Source organism: Saccopteryx leptura, chromosome 5 (assembly GCF_036850995.1).
Source record: "Saccopteryx leptura isolate mSacLep1 chromosome 5, mSacLep1_pri_phased_curated, whole genome shotgun sequence".
Classification (NCBI taxonomy): Eukaryota; Metazoa; Chordata; class Mammalia; order Chiroptera; family Emballonuridae; genus Saccopteryx; species Saccopteryx leptura.
This window is the reverse complement of record NC_089507.1, coordinates 210,797,295-210,814,707: the sequence shown is the minus strand read 5'-3', so window position 1 is coordinate 210,814,707 and position 17,413 is coordinate 210,797,295. Positions and strand designations below refer to the sequence as shown.

Sequence of the window (17,413 nt, the reverse complement as noted above, 5' to 3'; positions counted from 1 at the left end):
CTTAGGGTAGAAAAAGCAACAGGAGAGAGCCCGGGGCGGGCTGGGGTGGGGGTGGCAGCCCTGGTGTTCTAGAAAGTCAGAGGAAAAAGGGAACCTTGGAGACAGCTTCAGGGGGTAAGCTGGAATCGAGTTGCTGTTACCTGCTGTGCCTCTGGCTGCAAGTCTCGTGGGGACCCTTAGAGTCAGAGAAAAAGGTCCTTTGTCCCCAGGGCCATAAGGATGGAAAGGAGGGTAAAGTTACAGTGAAGCCGGGGGAGTGTCAGACAGGAGCAGGGAAAAGCCTAAGACAAAAGGCACGAATTTAGGTGGCCCCTGGGTTTGGATCTGAAACTCGCCCCAGCCATTTGCAAGCTGTTTGAGTCTGGCAAGGGGTTTAATCTCTCTGAGCCTCCCGTCACCTCATCTGTATGATGGGGGGGGGGGTGATACCTGCCTCCCCAGGTTGTCCTGAGGATCAGGAATATGCATGTAAAGCATCTGCTATACACTTGGTAAGTGGAGTCTGTTCCTCTGGTTCTAACGGTTAGAGGTCAGAGCTGAGCTCTGGAAGCCAGGCGGAGTGGTGGCAACGAGAGCTGAGAGCCATCTTGGGTGACAAGCCTTATTTACAGTAAATTCTCAAAGCCATCGAGGAAGAGGACGGAGAGAAGAAGCCAGAAGGAGCTTAGGGAGCAAGAGCCCAGCCCCCTCCAGTTCCTGCCCTACGCCCTTATCCTCAGAGAGGTGCTGGGAACGCCCCGCCTCCCTGCCCAGGACGGGGTTTTCACCCAGCCTTAATTAGCGATTGTGCCTGCATTCAGGGGCCCGGGGCTTGAGTTGCAGAAAGAAAGTGCCCCAGAGAAAGGCAGGCTTTAAAAGGCCCCCAAAAGGCTAGGGCAGTGGGGCTCCACCGGGAGAGACAAGCTGGGCACTTGTGTTGCAAATTTCCAGCACTGGAGCCAGCCATTCAAAGGGGATGATGCTCAAGGCAGGCATGGGGGTGGGGAGGGCAGAAGAAGGCGACAAAGGGGGCCTGTCTGAGGGCCTCAGACCCTGCTTTGTAAAAGCTGCTTTCATCACTCTCCCTGGATGATGGCAGCGTCCCAGCCTGAGGCCGCTGGGCAGGGAGGGGAGGCCTGGACTCCAGACTCCCAGATTCTCTTGACCCCTGCCTTCCAGACCTATTTTTATGGTGTCAGCTGCAGCAGATGTCACATGAGTACTCATGAGTGCTCTGTAGAGTGAGGGATTAGGGTTCAAGTGGTGGCCCTGACTGGGTGGCCTCGGCAGAGTCATTGACGTCCCTGAGCCTCCTGGTCCTCTTCTATAGAACACGCCGCCAATGACGGTGATGAGTCCTTTCTCCTACTTCACATCCGACCCAAGCACCAGGGTTTGTGATTGGCTGGTGTTCAGAAGCTCATTTCTTTCTGGAAAAGTCTGCCACCTGGAAAGGTCATTAGCAGAGCTCTTTCTAAGAGGTGAAGTTGATTGTACTTAGCGAATCAATTAAGCGACTCTCAAGATGTTGATTGGAAACTTTACTCCCAGATTTGCTACAGTCACCTTGCTTGGGCATCCTTGGGGGCTGCTCCAAGTCACTCATCACCAGGTTGTGTTCTTCTGGGTGGGGAGACGGGGTGCCAGTGCCAGGCATGCTGGCACGGGAGGGCGGTGCTCAGGGGGGCTTCAGGCAGCCTCCCCTGGTACAGATCCTTTTGGAACCCATCTCTGCACGAAGCCTCCCCACCCTGCTCCTCTCGCCTGGCCTGGCCTGTGGTTGACTAATTCTATATGGTGAGAACCAGGGTCTCCTTTCCTGAGACCCTTGGGATATCTGAGGCCAGTTCTGATCTATCTCTGAGCCCTCCACACCTGCTCTCCCCCAACCCCAGCTTTAGTGAGATGTAACTAGCATCTATAAAGCTTCCTAATCAAGATGTAGTCCCTAGACGAGCAGTATCAGTATCACCTGGCAGCCCGTTAGAAATGTAGACTCTCAGGCTCCCAGACTGACTGAATCAGAGGCCGAACCCTCTTCGTTCTAGGCTTCTAAAGCAGCGATTCTCAACTGGAGTGCCACAAGAATTTTTAAAACATGCCATGCTTGACCATTTAGCCAGGGGCACTGTCCTCTTTTCCCTTAGATGAAAAAAAAAAAAAAAAAAAAAAAAAAAGACAACAGCCAGCACAACAACAATAGCTATCTGGTGTGAATGAATCAAAAAAAAAAAAAAAAAAAAAAAAAAAAAAAAATATATATATATATATATATATATACATACACACACATACATACATATATGTCAGATCGGCAAAAACCGCAATATAATTTTTGGTCTGTCGCAGAATTTTAGCAATTAGTTTATGTGTGCCCTGAGATGAAATGAGTTGAAAATCGCTGTTCTAAAAAGGTACTAAGTCCCTAAGATGGGTCTCTGAACGCCCTGTGGTTTTGATTGGGGAGGAGGGCCGTGGCGGCAGGGAGCCGGCAGGTGTCGCTGTTCCCCAGACATTGGGGATGTCGGGCTGCTCTACGAACGCCAGAGGCCCCACGTGCTCGGCTTTGTTCGCGGTGAAATCCCGGGAGCGCTGAGGGGTCCAGGTCAGTTACATCTCTGAGGCCACCCCCACCCCCACCACCTTAACCCTCCATCTTTCTCTGCCCAGTTTCTACCCTGGGTTCTCAGCTTTGTTTCCAGTTAGGGGAGGCTGTGTGACCCCCACTGTCAGCCTCTGCCCCAGGATCCCCAGGAGAAAACTCTGTGTGCGGAGCCTTCCTCTAGGACCGCTCATAGCGCAAGAACATGGCCCAGTGAGGAGCGGACATCTGCTGGGAGGCCCCTTCCCACTTGGAGTCTGAGTTGGAGCATCTTCAAGACAGCAGGACTTGCAGACACGGGGACAGGAAGGTCCCATTATTTGAATGTCTTACAGGGAAAAACCCAAGGACCGCCTGGGACTCCAGTTTCCAGTTTCCTTTCTAAATTGGGCGCCCAGTGTCAGGGGCCAGGTTCGGCTTCACTTCCCCTCTGCAGCTACATGGCAGTTAAGGCTGCGGTCCAGCTTGGGGGCCAAAGAGCCCTCATTCCAAACTGGAGGCAGAGCAAATGGGGTTTCCCTCCAGGGTCCGGGCTCCCAGGCTAGCCACAGCCTTCTAGCTGTCCCGCACCCTGCATCATTTGGTCCTGAAACACCCAGATCACAGAGCAGAAGAAAGATCAGCCTCCATGCTCAGTTCCACCCTCGGAGCTCGAACTCTTTTCTGAACCCCAGAATACATCCCTAATCCATGGCTGAGACTTAAGCCTGGCTTGCTGCCTAACTCCTGTCACACCAGGCCCTGGGTCAGCCCCACTCAGCACCACCCGTCGCTTACAGGATTCTAGTTGTCCTGATCACAGCAGCAAAGCAGTAACATTTCTGGATGATTCCTCTGTGCTGGTCACATAACATACGTGATCTCATTCAATCGCTGGAAAGCTGAGGGGCACAGAGTGATACTATCTTGTGGGGAAAGAAGCTGAGTGTTGGAGCCATTGGGTAACTTGTCCAATCTCACGCAGACAGTACATGGACGGGGAGGCCAGGGGCAGAAGTGGCCCTTGTGAGCCTCTGGACAAGCCCTACCGCCCTGCCTAGCTTCAGAGCCTTAAGGCCGATTTCTGCTAGTTCCTCATAATAGATTCCAGATTTCCCTTTGAGCACATTCAGTGGGGTGTCCATGGACCCTGCAAGGTGGAGTGTTACACGTAATAAGCGAGGAGTTCCCACGGCTGATGGCAGGGAAGCTGTGTTACAAGACGGCTCTGTACTTTTCACGTGCACTCCTCATGGCAGTAGTGACATTTCCAATGACCATCAGAACTTTGGTGATTTCACCAGCGAACCTGGTCCCCAAGGTGTCAGGCTCACCTCTGACCCTATTCACACATCCTTCAGGTTAGAGATGGTCTCAGGCATGCACACACATGACAAAATATCAACCGATGAAAGTGCATCAACGTATTTGCATAGTTCATCATTCATCCTCACTTCCATCCATCCTTTAATAATTCACCCATCAGATGCCAATGTAATATTACCCAACGAGTGCCAAGCATTATATTTAGTACCCAGAAGCCAAGAGCTAGGAAGATACAGTTCAAATTTCGTTGATATTTATCAAGGGCCCGCTGTGTGCCATTTACTGTGTTGGGGACTCCAGGCAGTCTGTGGACCTGCTTTGGTGGAGATGTCAGTCTAGCTCGGGAGGCATGCAGGCAAACGGATGATGACACACAGTGTCATCCACACGCCCTATAGTAAAGGTGCGTGCCTGTCGCTGTAGGGGCAGAGTGGGTTGGGAACTCGCTCTAAGGAGCCAGAGAGGCTTTGCAGAGGAAGTGACGTTTTAAGCTGGGCCCCGAAGACAGGGGACATTAATACAGCACGAGCAGAGGCCTGGAGGCATAATCAGTGAACGGTAAGGTGCTTGGTGTGGCCAGACGGAGGGTCTCAGGCTTTTGTGTACCGTGGGCCTAGACCCCCACATTCAGTTGTCTAGGGTAGGGCCCAAGGTTCTGCATTTTTAAAATTCAATTTAGCAATCTGCTTTTGAAAATTTTATTTTTCAATCACAGATGACTTTCAATATGATTTTATATTAGTTTCAGGTATAAAGCATAGTGGTTAGACAGTGATATTATTTTCAGAGCGATCCCCTCGATGAGCCTTGTACCCACCTGGCCCCGCACATAGTTATTACAGTATCGTTGACTGCGCTGCCCATGGTGAACCTCACATCCCAGGACGGTTTTGTACCTGCCGATTTCTACTGCTGAATCCCTTTCCCCTTTCCACCCATCCCTCTACCACCCTCCCTCTGGGAACCGTCAGTTTGTTCTTTGCATCTATGATTCTGTTTGTTTTGTTCTTTTTTTTTTTTCCCTAGGATTTTATTTATTGAGAGAGGTGGTGGAGGATAAGAAGTAGTTGCTTCACTCTAGCTGTTCCTCCGTTGATTCTCGTATGTGTTGTGACCAGGTAAGCCCAGAGTATCGAATCGGCAACCTCAGCATTCCAGGCTGGCGCTCTATTTGCTGTGTCTTTTAGGTCTTTTTAGGTCCTTGACCCATTTTTTTAATTGGATTGTTTGTTTTGCTGGTGTTGAGTTGTATGAGTTCTTTATAGATTTTGAATATTAACCCCTTATGGAATGTATCTTGGGTGGATATCTTCTGCCTTTCAGTAAGTTGTCTTTTTATTTTGTTGATAGTTTCCTTTGCTGTGCAAACCCTTTTTGGTTTGATGTAGTGCAGGGTTCTGCATTTTTAACCAAGACTCCAGGCAATTCTGATGTGGGTGAGAGACCACAGTCTGAGAAACCCAGACCTAGGGCATCATTGGCAAGAAATGTAGACGATGATTCAGGAACGATAAATACATTAAGGCCAAGTTGTGCAGGGTGTCAACTGCTGTGCTAAAGAATTTGAGTCTTTCTCTTCTCAGTAGCGAGAACACTCAGGAGGCTTTCAAGCCCAAGAGTGACAGTTTTGGAAGGAGAGTTATTTTGTTTGTTTTTTTGTGAGAGAGAGGGAGAGAGACGGAGACAGATAGAGACAAAGACACAGACAGGAAGGGAGAGAGATGAGAAGCATCAACTTGTAGTTGCATCATTTTAGTTGTTCATTGATTGCTTCTCATATGTGCCTTGACTGGGGGGCTCCAGCCAAGCCAGTGACCCCTTGCTCAAGCCAGTGATCTTGGGCTTCAAGCCAGCGACCCTGGGATCATGATCCCATGCTCAAGCCAGCAACCTCAGCATCCCAGGTTGACGCTCTCTCCACTGTGCCACCACCGACCGGTCAGTCTGGAAGGAAAGTTTTCCCAGAGACCTGGAGAGGGTACTGGAAAGTGAAGTGGCCAGTTACAAAGCTTGTACAGCTGTCCAGGCCTATGGTCCTGGGGCCTGAGCCAAGGTCCACCAAGGGAGTAGCAAGGGCATCTTGAGGGCGGATTTGAGAGGACTCTGGAGTATGGAACCATGGATCTGGGGTAGATGGGATGAGGGATGTAGAGGAGGGGGAGGTGTGGAGATCAAGCTGACGTTTCCAGATGGCGCCATTAGGAGTGATCAGATATGCTGGTGGGGAACAGGTTGGGAGGAAGAACAATGAGTTCTGGTTTACATGGGTTTTTAGGAGTCCTGGGACCTCTAGGAGGAGGTAAGTTACAAACAGTTGGATCGAGTCTGGGCCAAGGCACAGGCAAGGTGGGTGAAGCAGTGGGAGGAGCCTTTGAAGAGCAAAGGGGTACGGGTGAAACCTTGGAGAGAGTCCGCGTTTTCAGGGCAGGTGGAGGCGGAATGAGAAAAAGCGTGGGCAGGATGAACACATTGGAGAAGCGGCCTGTTTGTTTGTTCATTTCCCATCGCCACTCTGCAGCTGGGAGAACTAGGGCTAAGACAATGGTTTGCTCTTGGGTCACTGTGTCCAGCGGAGTGGAGCTGGAATTTTGAACTCAAGCCCCTTTCGCTTCAATCCCCATCCTCTTGTCTCTGCTGAGACTCCAGGAGGCAAATCCCATCCCTGGATACCAAATCAACAGATTCCTAGGTTGGGGGTGGGGGAAGTGGAGCTGAGAAAGATGCAGCAAGAGACCTCGTAAAGAAAAGGTGGTGCTTGCTAATGTTCACTGGAAGAGAGATTCTGCCCCCACCACCGAGAGGTGCGGGAGGATTTCTTTTTCTCTTCTCCTTGACCCCTTGCCCTGACCCCTTGACTTTTCTTGTGGCTTGCCTGTCTTGGTGAGACACCAATAAACAGAATGGCCCACCAAAAAAAAAAAAAAAAAAAACCCACAAGAAAACAAAAACACGGTGGAGAACATGAGTTACACACACACACACACACACACACACACACACACGTACACACACACTTTTTTTTTTTACTTTTCCCCACTGAGTCTTTTTGAAGCAGATCCTACACATCATATCATTTCATCCATAAACATTTCAGTATGTATCTCAAAAAGATATGGGCTCTTTCTGTAACATAGTCACAATGCCATTATCACACTTGAAAAGAACTCTAACAATAATTCCTATTAAGTCAACCTATTGAGGGCAGCTTGACAGGACCTCAGAACGGAAGCCGGCTTGCTTATCTCCAGCTGGTATTGTCACAAGTCCACGATAAGGAATTTAAATTTCTCCCAAGATAATTACAGTGTGAAGGCATACAAAGGGTTGCAAAGGCCGAGCTTTGAGATGCTTGTCAGGGCCCTGGTAAGGAAATGTTATATAGAAAAGAAAAAAAGTCTGGAAAGGTTGGCAGAGTACGAAAGAAAAGAACCTTCTTCTCGACTTCCCTCTTCCTCACCCAAGGTCCTTTAGTCATAACTGTGAACTAGGAACCGGGTGTAAAATGAAACCAAATGAATAAAAATAACACAATGAGCAGCCCCTAAATGCAGCCGACGGATTCATGGGGTCCGTTTCCCACCAAGGCTCTCCAGACTGCTTACTTCATAGATAAGGACTTCATAGATAGGTGACTGCTGTTCAGGAAGTTAGTTTCCTGGGGGGGAGGGACCCTGTGTTTGATTATTAATCGGTTTATTAACTAGACTCTGCCCTTCCACCGAGCATTAGGAAAGCTGGTTCCTAGGTCCAGTTCCTCTACGAACTTGTTCCGTGACCTCGGACAAGTTATTTCACCTTTCTGAGCCAATCTGCGACACGAAGGTGTTAGACTACAAGATCGCCCAGTTCCCTTTAAGTTCTGAATTCTCTGATTCAATAAACAGCTAATGAAACAGTGCTCATCCTCTGGAGTTTTCGACGGTGCTACCAGGATCTGCTTTGCTGTTACCCCGTGTCTGCAGAATGCTCCGATAACCTGGATGAAGGATGCTGGGGAGATGGCCCGCGTCCATTATGCAGGTTCGTGCTTCCAAATCACCCCGGGTGGTACGTGGCTGAACCCCCGGAGGAACTCTGAAGGCGGCTCCCCGTGAGCTCGCAGGAGACCAGTGGTGGATGGAGAACAGATGGAAACTGCGCAGAGCCATCCACAGATGGAGCCGGTTGCCTGAGGCCCAGGAAGCAAATTGTAGAAATAAGTTTAAATGACAGCCCAACGTATGTGTCTGTTTTTTAATGACAGGTAAAGGGATTGATGAATGGCAACCAGGGATTCGGGGCTGAAATGGAGCTAAAGGGGAGGGGGCTGTCAGATCACGCTGCCATATGTTGCTGGGATTCTGGGCCGGAGCCTGGGGAGTTGCATCCGAGTGCAATCTTCAGCACTGAGGTTGGAGGGGGGCCAGAAGAAGACGTACAAGATTGTGAACCAGAAAGGGTAGGGGAGAAACAGAATGTACCCCATCCTGGGCCGGAAGAGCAGCCCTTCCCACAAACCCTGCCTCCTACCCAGCTCCTCACCGTCATGCAGGGAAGGAGAGGATGTGGGGGCTCTCAGTTCCAGCCGCCCCGATTGCTTTATTGCAGTTCCTCCAGTGTGCTCTGCTCCTTGCCAGTACAGAGTTTTTTGCTGGAGCTATGTCCTCTGCCTAGAAGGGATCTCTCCTCTTCTGGTCCACTTATGATCAGCCTTAGCTCCAACTTGCCGCTTCCAGGAAGCCCTCCTTGGCTTCCCTATCTAAGATGTACCATTCCATTTTTAGATCCTTATACCAGCCCTGGCCAGTTGGCTCAGTGGTAGAGCATCAGCCTGGCGTGTGAATGTCCTGGGTTCAGTTCCTGGTCAGGGCACACAGGCGAAGTAACCATCTGCTTCTCCACCCTTCCCACTCCCCCTTCTCCCCCCCCCCCCCGTCTTTCCCTCCTGTAGCCATGGCTTGATTGGTTTGAGCAAGTTGGCCCTGGGCCACATGGCCTCGCCTCAGGCACTAAAGCTTGGTTGCCGAGCAAAGGAGCAGTGGCCCCAGATAGGCGTTTGGTAGGTGATTTGCTGGGTGGATCCCGGTTGGGGTGCATGTGGGAGTCTTTCTCTGCCTCCCTGCCCCTCACTTAAAAAAAAAAGTTCCTTATACCATTCACACACATACTTAAATAGCACTCCTCACTGGCATAATATTTTATATATTTATGCGATTCTTTTTTAATTTGTAATTTTTGAAATAACCTTAAGCTTTCAGAAAAGTTGCAAGAATAATACAAAGAACTCCCACATACTCTTTGCCCAGATTCAACAATTGTTAACATTTTGTCACATTCTCTTTCTATATATAGATGTACATATAATGCAGATTATATAAGCATCCATATATAGGTAATATAACACAATATATTATATAGGATCGTTATTTTTTTCTGAACTACTTGCCCCTTTACCCCTAAATACTTAAGCATTATTTCCTATGAATGAGACCATTTACTTGCATAACCACAGTACATTTAAACTGTATAATTCTTTGAGTGACATCTGTCTTCTTTTACTTAAATGCAGGCTCCATAAGAGCAGGGGCCACTCTTATTCGCCACCCCACCTGTCTGACACATCACTAGTGCTCGACACATATTTGTTAAATGTACAAGAAATCCTGAATTTGGGGGACTTGTTATTAATGTTGCATTCTGAGATCTCTTCCAGCTCTGAGATTTCTCACTCAGCATGCAACGCATATTGGATAGGGTTGGGTGTTCGGATGTGTCTGCCTGTGTCCATTTCTGTGGACAATCAGGATCCTGCTGCAGTAAATTATAGTGCCTGAAGATTTGGCTTCTGTCCTTTTCAAATCCTTCTCAGCCAGTTCTGCCAGTCTTGACTGGCAGCTGCCTTTCTCTGGCCCAGTGGCACCTGTTGGTCATCACACCCAATTAATTGGCCTCACAAGAGAGTTCTGGCGAAGATAACCGGAATGCCAGTCAATCTTCTCATACAATTGCTTCTAGGAGGCACTGACCTTTGCCTTGGAAACTGTCCTCTGAGCCCTTGGCCTACCAGTTGACCTGGGTTATCTTACAACTCATGTTTGACCCTCTGTCAGAACGTTGTAGTTGCTCAGTTAAATAAGTTGTAGTTACGTAGCGTAAATTGACCAGGAGCTGACGGAGGGGATGAATGTGCTCAGAGCGGGAGCTGAAGCCCACACTTCACAGAATTCAGATTTGGAGAGGACTTTAGAGATCATTTCCCTGGTGTCTTCAAATATGACTCCCAAAGGCAGTCTTCACAATCCTTGAGAACTCGGAAGAAACGCCCTACCCTAGATCTATTGAATCAAATCTCTGGGGATGAGCGCAGCTGCCTGTGTTTTAACGAGGTGATTAGATACCTGCTCAGGTTCGCAGCCCCCTGCTCTAGGCTGATCCCACTGGTTTTCAAGGGGACACCTCAAGCTCCAGGAAGGGCACCCCAATGTCTCCTGTCGTACTCACTAGCACCTTCTCTGCTCATTGCTGCCTATCAGCAGCTTGCTGGGTTTTTTTCCCCCTTTTTTAATGTTTTCAGGATCATAAATAAGCTTATCACAGGCTACTGCATTACCATGGCAACCTGGCAGCTGGCTGGAAAGAAGCAGGTAGCACAACTAACTGCCTTGGGGGTTTTCCAGTGGCACTAAAGTGATGGGGGTTTTCTCTCTGCTGGTCATTCTATCTGTGTGTGCTTGGTCTCTTTGTCTCCTCTTTTCTTCTTCCTTTCTTCTCTTTTCTTCTCTGGCCCTTATTCCTCCCTTGTCTCATTAAGACCAACATGTGTTCTACGTGTTTTAGATTTTCCAAGGGAAGGGCTGCCAAACCTGACCTGGACGTGAGCAGGTTTGTTTTACTGCAGTTTTATCCTTATCAAATGTAGTATTAAAATTTCCTTGAATCGATCGACTTATTTTTTGAGGAGGTACACGCACAGGGTGCAGCATTCAAAAGGTACAAAATGGCACCCATTCAGAATAAATCTCCCACCTGGCCTGTGGTGGTTCAGTGGATAAAGCGTCAATCTGGAATGCTGAATTTGCCAGTTCAAAACCCTGGGCTTGCCTGGTCAAGGCACATGTGAGAAGCAATGAATTGGTGCTTCCTGCTTCTCCCCCCGTGCCTTCCTCTCTCTCTCCTCTCTCTAAAAATCAATAAATAAAATCTTTAAAAAAATTGCAGAAAGAGTAAGTCTCCCTATAACCCTCAGTGTTTAGGACCCTCTGGGGGTGGGGTGGGGGTATCCCATTACCTGCTTCTTGCACATCTTGGCTGAGATAGCTGACGCATATATAAGCATGTTCCTTTATCTCATTTCTCCTCTTTTATTTATGCAATTGGCACCATTCCATACCCAACACTCTGTACCTTGTTCTCTCACCCAATATGTCTTAGCAACCCTTCTCCAGCATTTCGAGTTGCCTTGTACATTTTCATAGCTGCATATTCCATGGTGTAGATTTACCATTATTTATTTAAGCAGTTCCTGTTGATGATATTTGGGTTGTTTCCAGTCTTTTGCTATTTTCATTCCCATTTTACAGCTGCGGAAGCTGTGATTCAGAGAAGGGAGGGGTATGTGGCAATTCCCAAAGCCATGCTGGCATCCATAGACATTGCTTAGCTGCAACATCTAAAAAAGAAGGAGGAGTTGACTGACTTCGGAATTACAGAAAAGAAAGGACGGTTGGGAGACCTGATTTAATTTCTGGCCCTACTAGTGTCTTCTTATCGTGTTCATTTAAATTCTGCTAACATTGTGGCTGATATGTAATTTTATAATTGTTTGTGGAAATATTTTAAATCTGTCTTTCCCCCGCTAGATGATAATCTTTGTTAGGGCAGAGACCGTGTTTGCCTTACTACCTCACTACTGCATCCCTAACAAGTACTTAGCAAGTACTGAGTATACAGTAGGTGCTCAATAAATACTTGTTGATTGAGTGAATGGGCTAGAATTGTGTATAGTTAAGACAATGGGCTTGGAGGCCTGGGTTTGAATCCAGACTCTAACACTTATTAGTTTTGTAATCTAAGACCCACCACTCAACTTCTCTATGCCTTAGTTTCTTTTCTTTTCTTTTTTTTTTTTTTAGATTTTATTAATGCATTTTAGAGAAAGGAGAGAGAGAGAGAGAAAGGGGGAGGACCAGGAAGCATCAACTCCCATATGTGCCTGGATCAGGCAGGCCCAGGGTTTCAAACCAGCAACCTCAGTGTTCCAGGGCAACGCTTGATCCACTGAGCCACCACAGGTCAGGCTCTGCCTGTTTCCTTAGCTGTGAAATGCCCACTCTCTGGGAGTTGCTGGCAGGATCAAGTGAGAGAATGCAGGTCAGGTATCCATCACAGGGCCCTGAACACAATGAGGGCTCGGCATTAACTCACAGTTAGTCGCATCATTTTGTTTTAGTCGTTCATTGACTGCTTCTCATATGTGCCTTGAGCGGGGTTGGGGGAGCCTCAAGCTGAGCCAGTGACCCTTTGCTCAAGCCAGCAACTTTGGAATCATATCGATGAGCCCGCGCTCAAGCTGGCGACCTTGGGGTTTTGAACCTGGGACCTTAGTGTCCCAGGTCAATGCTCTATCCACTGCGCCACCACCAGTCAGGCCCTCCAAGTTTATAAGATGCTCCCTTAAACTTGACTCTCATCGACAACACAGGTGGCTCCCTGGGTTAAGTCCACAGTAAATATTCAATTACACACAGCACAAGAGAACCACATTGGGCAAGGATTAGTTCACTTGTCCTGTGAAGGCACTTTTCCAGATGAATAATGATGATGCCTTTTAATTGGGTGGTATCTTCCTCTTGAGGGAGTTTAAGCCTCCCATGCGGCCTGGGCTTCTCACAGCTCCGTGATCGCAGGCTAACTGCAGTTCTTACACGGTGGCTGACCTCCAGGCCAGTGAAGTGCCATGCCTGGAGGTGACACAGTGTCTCATCCACGCTATGCTGTTGGTCAAAGCGGGCACAGGGTAGAAGAACGGGTGGGATGGAGCCATCTTTAGAAAGAATCATCTAGAAAAGGGGATCAAAGAAGCCCTTTCCAAAAAGGTGGTATTTGGGCTGAGTCCCAAGGGTTAAAAACAGCATTTCTTGTAAAGACCCAGGAGAGAAGAGCACTCCAGGCAAAGAGTCTGACGAAGGCAAAGGCTCAAAGATGGAAACACAAATCTTTTTGCTTTCCTTTTCCTTTTTCATATCCAAATCCAACCCAACGCCTGGAAACCACATCAGGCTACCTCCCTCGTGAAGCCTTCCCAGATACCTCGGTCTTCGCTGAGCTTTCCCTCTTCCTAGAGCACGCATGCCTGGAGCACCCTTCTGGCTTGCACAGGTTGGCTGGATAGTGCAATGGTCACACACACAGTCTCTGTGAAGCCTCAGGGAAGTTACTTACACTCTCTCGGGCCCTCTGAATGGGAATAATAATACCTACCCTAGAGGATGGCTGCGAGGGCACTATTAACATATGCAAAGGACTTGGCACCTAGTAAATATTCAGTAAATGGCAGCTGTCATTAACAGTTCACTCCGTCAGGTGTTCATCCAGTTTAGAATGTTTTTCAGAGCAGAGCTCGTGCTTTTTTCAACTTTTTCATAGAGCAAGCAGTGTGCTTCGTAGATAGCATGGACAGGAACAAGCCTGCCACAGAGCTCTCCATCCGGCCGTGGTGCTAATGGAGGCACGCAGGGCACAGAGATAAGCAGGACTCAGCTCCCAGAGAGTGGGCATTTCACAGCTAAGGAAACAGGCAGAGCCTGACCTGTGGTGGCTCAGTGGATCAAGCGTTGCCCTGGAACACTGAGGTTGCTGGTTTGAAACCCTGGGCCTTCCTGATCCAGGCACATATGGGAGTTGATGCTTCCTGCTCCTCCCCCTTTCTCTCTCTCTCTCTCTCTCTTTTCTCTAAAATGCATTAATAAAATCTAAAAAAAAAAAGAAAAGAAACTAAGGCATAGAGAAGTTGAGTGGTGGGTCTTAGATTACAAAACTAATAAGTGTTAGAGTCTGGATTCAAACCCAGGCCTCAAAACTAAAAGTGTTCGAGTCTGGATTCAAACCCGTCAGAAGCTTCCAGAGAATGAGAAGGTAGCTGTGCCTGCAGCAGCCACACTGGGAACTTTTACATTTGGATGCAGAGAATAACAGTTTTCAAAGCCCCTGCACATCTCTATTAGTGAACTGGGGCTGCAGTAACACAAACCAGGTGTCTTACCCCAGTGGTTGAAAACTCCAGATCACACAAAAGATATTTAGTTTCTCACAGTTCTGGAGGCCAGGGGCCTGAAATCAAGGTGTCTGACAGCATCTTCTGAAGGCTGTGAGGGACAATCTGTTCCATGCCTCCCCCCTCATTTGTGGTTTGCTGGCAATCTTTGGCATTTGTTGGTTTGTAGAAACATCACCCTGGTCTCTGTCTTCATCTTGATATGGCATTCTTCCTATGTGTGCATCTGTGACCAAATTCCCTTCTTTAATAAGGACACCATTCATATCAGATTAGGACCCACCCCACTGACCTCATTTTAAATAGATTATCTTTGTAAAGACCCTATCTCCATATGATCACATTCTGAGATACTGGGGTTGGGACTTCAACCTATCCTTGTCGGGAGACACAGTTTAATGCATAAAACATATCTACCTCCTATGACCTTTCTCATCCACACACCAGAGTGAGCCAGACCCTTCAGGGAAAGTACCAAGTCTGTCCAAAATATCTGTACCTTTCAGGCCTGAGCTTTTCCCTGCTTCTTATGCTCCAAGCCTTTCCCATAGCCTTTTCACCCCTCTTCCCACCATCCTCTTTCTCTTCATTTCTTAACTTCCTAAGAAATGTACCTCCACAGAGAGGCCTTCCCTGATCACCCTCTCTTGACTGTATCTTCCATGTTATATGTTCTCATGGTTTCCAATTCTTTCTTCCCAATATATCTCATGGTTCATTAGCATACATTTCTTTGTGTGATTGATTAACAGAGCAGTCAGACATTAACCCCTAGTCTGTAAGCACAGTGAGGGTAGGGACCCGCTTACTCACCCTTGTCTTCCCAGAGTAGAAACTCCATAAATACTTGTTGAATGACTGAATGAATGATACATCTTTGGACCCTCTATACCACCTCACATAGTATGGGATTAGAGGCTGTTGAATAAATTATAATGATTTTCATCTGTATCTTTCAAGAGTGAGCCAGCTCTTTGAGGGTAAGATTAGGTCTCATTCTTTTTTGAATGTCCAGTGTCCAACTCCTCTTCCTTGATCTTCTACCTATTAGTTATCTATGCTGCACAACAAACTACTCTGAAATATAGGATCTTAAAATAGTAGCATTTATTATAATTTCACAATTTCTGTGGGTCAGGAATTTAAGAGTAACTTTGCTGAGTGTTTCTGGCTCAAAAGTGTATAGTCTCTTATGAGATTATATTTCTGATTTTGGCCAGGGCTTCACTCGTCTGAAGGCTTGCCTGGGGCTGGAGGATCCTCTGCCAAGGTGGCACACACTAAAGGCTGGCAGGTTGGAGTTGGTTGTTTGCAGGAAGCTTCATTCACTACCCATGGGAGTCTCTTTCTTGGGTTGCTTGATAGTTCTCATATCATGGATTCCCCAGGGGTGGTTGAGAGAACAAAGAAGGAGAGCAATATCTTTTGTGTCTTAATCTTGGAACTCACGCTCCATGACTTCCACAATATCCTATTGGTTATACTGGTCTGTCCCATTCGATGTGGGAGGTGATGTCACAGAGCAAGGATACCAGGAGTCATGAATCATGGGGGTCCATCTTGGAGGCTGGTTTCCACACTCTATATAGATTTCCTTTTCCTCTCTACTTGCCAACCCATACTCAGTCACTGAATTCTGTTGTTTGCCTTTCAAATACTTATTGCATTATATGATTACTTGTTCATTTAGTTATTTTAGTCTATCACCCTCCACCAGAATGTCAGTTCTATGAGAACTAGCACAAGACACAGAGCTGGTGCGTGGTAAATGATGTGAACATATTCTAATAATTGCTTCTGTTAGAATGATAAGAGTGTTTTTCTCCTCACTGCATTGTAGGCTCCTAGCTCAGGGACTGGCATAGAATAAAGGCTTTTTCTATAAACATCTATACACGTTTGCTGAAATAGATTGATAGACTTGGAGAAGCAAGGGGGTCTCGATCCCGCTTCCCCAGGCCTCTCCAAATGGCTCATTCCCACAGAGTAAGGACAAAAGTCTAAAACACGGCCAGCCTTAGCAACGCAGGCGGAACTGAGCCCAGTGGTTGCTCAGGAGCGTCACTTCCGGTATCCGCGGTCGCGGAGAAGCACTTCCGGGGGAGCGGCGCGCAGCGGCGCGGGAGGTGAGTGCGGCAGTACTGGTGGCCCGGCCGGGGCTTCGGGGCGGGGCGGAGCCGCGGAGGCTGCGGGAACGGCGGGAACGGCGGGGAATTTGGCCTGAGGGGCTGCCGTTCGCGGTCCCCGGCGGGTCTGGTCCGCTGGCCTGAGCCTGTCTGCGCGCAGCTAGAGTAACTTGCTCGTTAGGAAGTTACTTGCCGAGGGGAGTTGGAGTTCCTGGGAGGCGGAAGGCCTCGTCTGGTGCCCAGCGGCGCTTTAGTTCAGAGCCGGGCCGGACCCCAGCGCTCCCCAGGGGCAGGGCCTGGCCTGTCCTCCGACGAGTGGAGCGTTAGGAAGAGCCAGAGCCCGGGGGATCGACGCCCGAGTGTGCCCCGCGGTGCTGTGCAGCCGCGGGCAATCTCTGGTTTCCTGTCTGGTTCTCAGTTTTCTCTGAAACGGCACGTCCCCTTCACTTGAGGATTAAATGAAATGGTGACCGCAAAGCAGTTGATAAACGTGTACAGCGCGTGTTTGTTGGGGGAATTCTTTTCAAAACAAGTGGGAAGCGAATATGCGAAACCTCACACTTTTAAGGTGGTGGTAACAACTTCGGATTTAGGAATTACATTTTGCAGGACATCTCTGCACACCAGTTTGAGCCCATAGGCTACTTACTGGTTCTGACTCTGCTCTGGTAGGTGGCTTAGCAGTTCATACGGCAAAAGTTTAACCCAGTTTTGAGCAGTTCTCGGGAATTTATTGAAATGGCATGAGTCTGGGTATACACAGCCCCTTGCTCTAAGACAGGGACTAACCCTTGACGCTGATCTTCTATCCCCTAGTTGATTTCACTTGAATTCTTAGAACAGAATTTTAAAACAACTTCATTAGAAGCCAAGAATCCCCTACCAATACACCTGAAATCTGGGTTTTTCCGTCTTAGAGAAGGTTTTATTTCTATTTGCTAAGTCTGGAGAGCTATAAATGTCTCAGGGGGTATTTACTTTGAAGTGCTGACTTTTTCAATAAACCTATTTTAGAACCAGTTTAGATTTACATAATTATTGAGAACATATTCCACCGAGTTCCCATATGCCCTGCACCCAATTTCCTCTATTATTAACACCTTACATTAGTATAGTCTATTTTTTACAATTAACGAACCAATGTTGGGA

At 47.9% G+C, this 17,413-nt stretch overlaps 1 protein-coding gene across 6 annotated transcripts in view; it reads left to right on the top strand.

Annotated features, from left to right (window-relative positions):
* The first annotated feature begins 16,212 nt into the window (after positions 1 to 16,212).
* The window catches only part of MANBAL (mannosidase beta like), a 31,565-nt gene continuing 30,364 nt past the window's right edge, over positions 16,213 to 17,413 (top strand). For 3 of the 6 annotated variants that reach the window (XM_066387866.1, XM_066387865.1, XM_066387860.1), the window contains exon 1: positions 16,213 to 16,268. The gene's annotated coding sequence lies outside the window, so the exon portion shown is untranslated. The remainder of the gene's footprint in view (positions 16,269 to 17,413) is intronic. The other 3 variants (XM_066387861.1, XM_066387863.1, XM_066387864.1) reach the window with 3 other exon arrangements.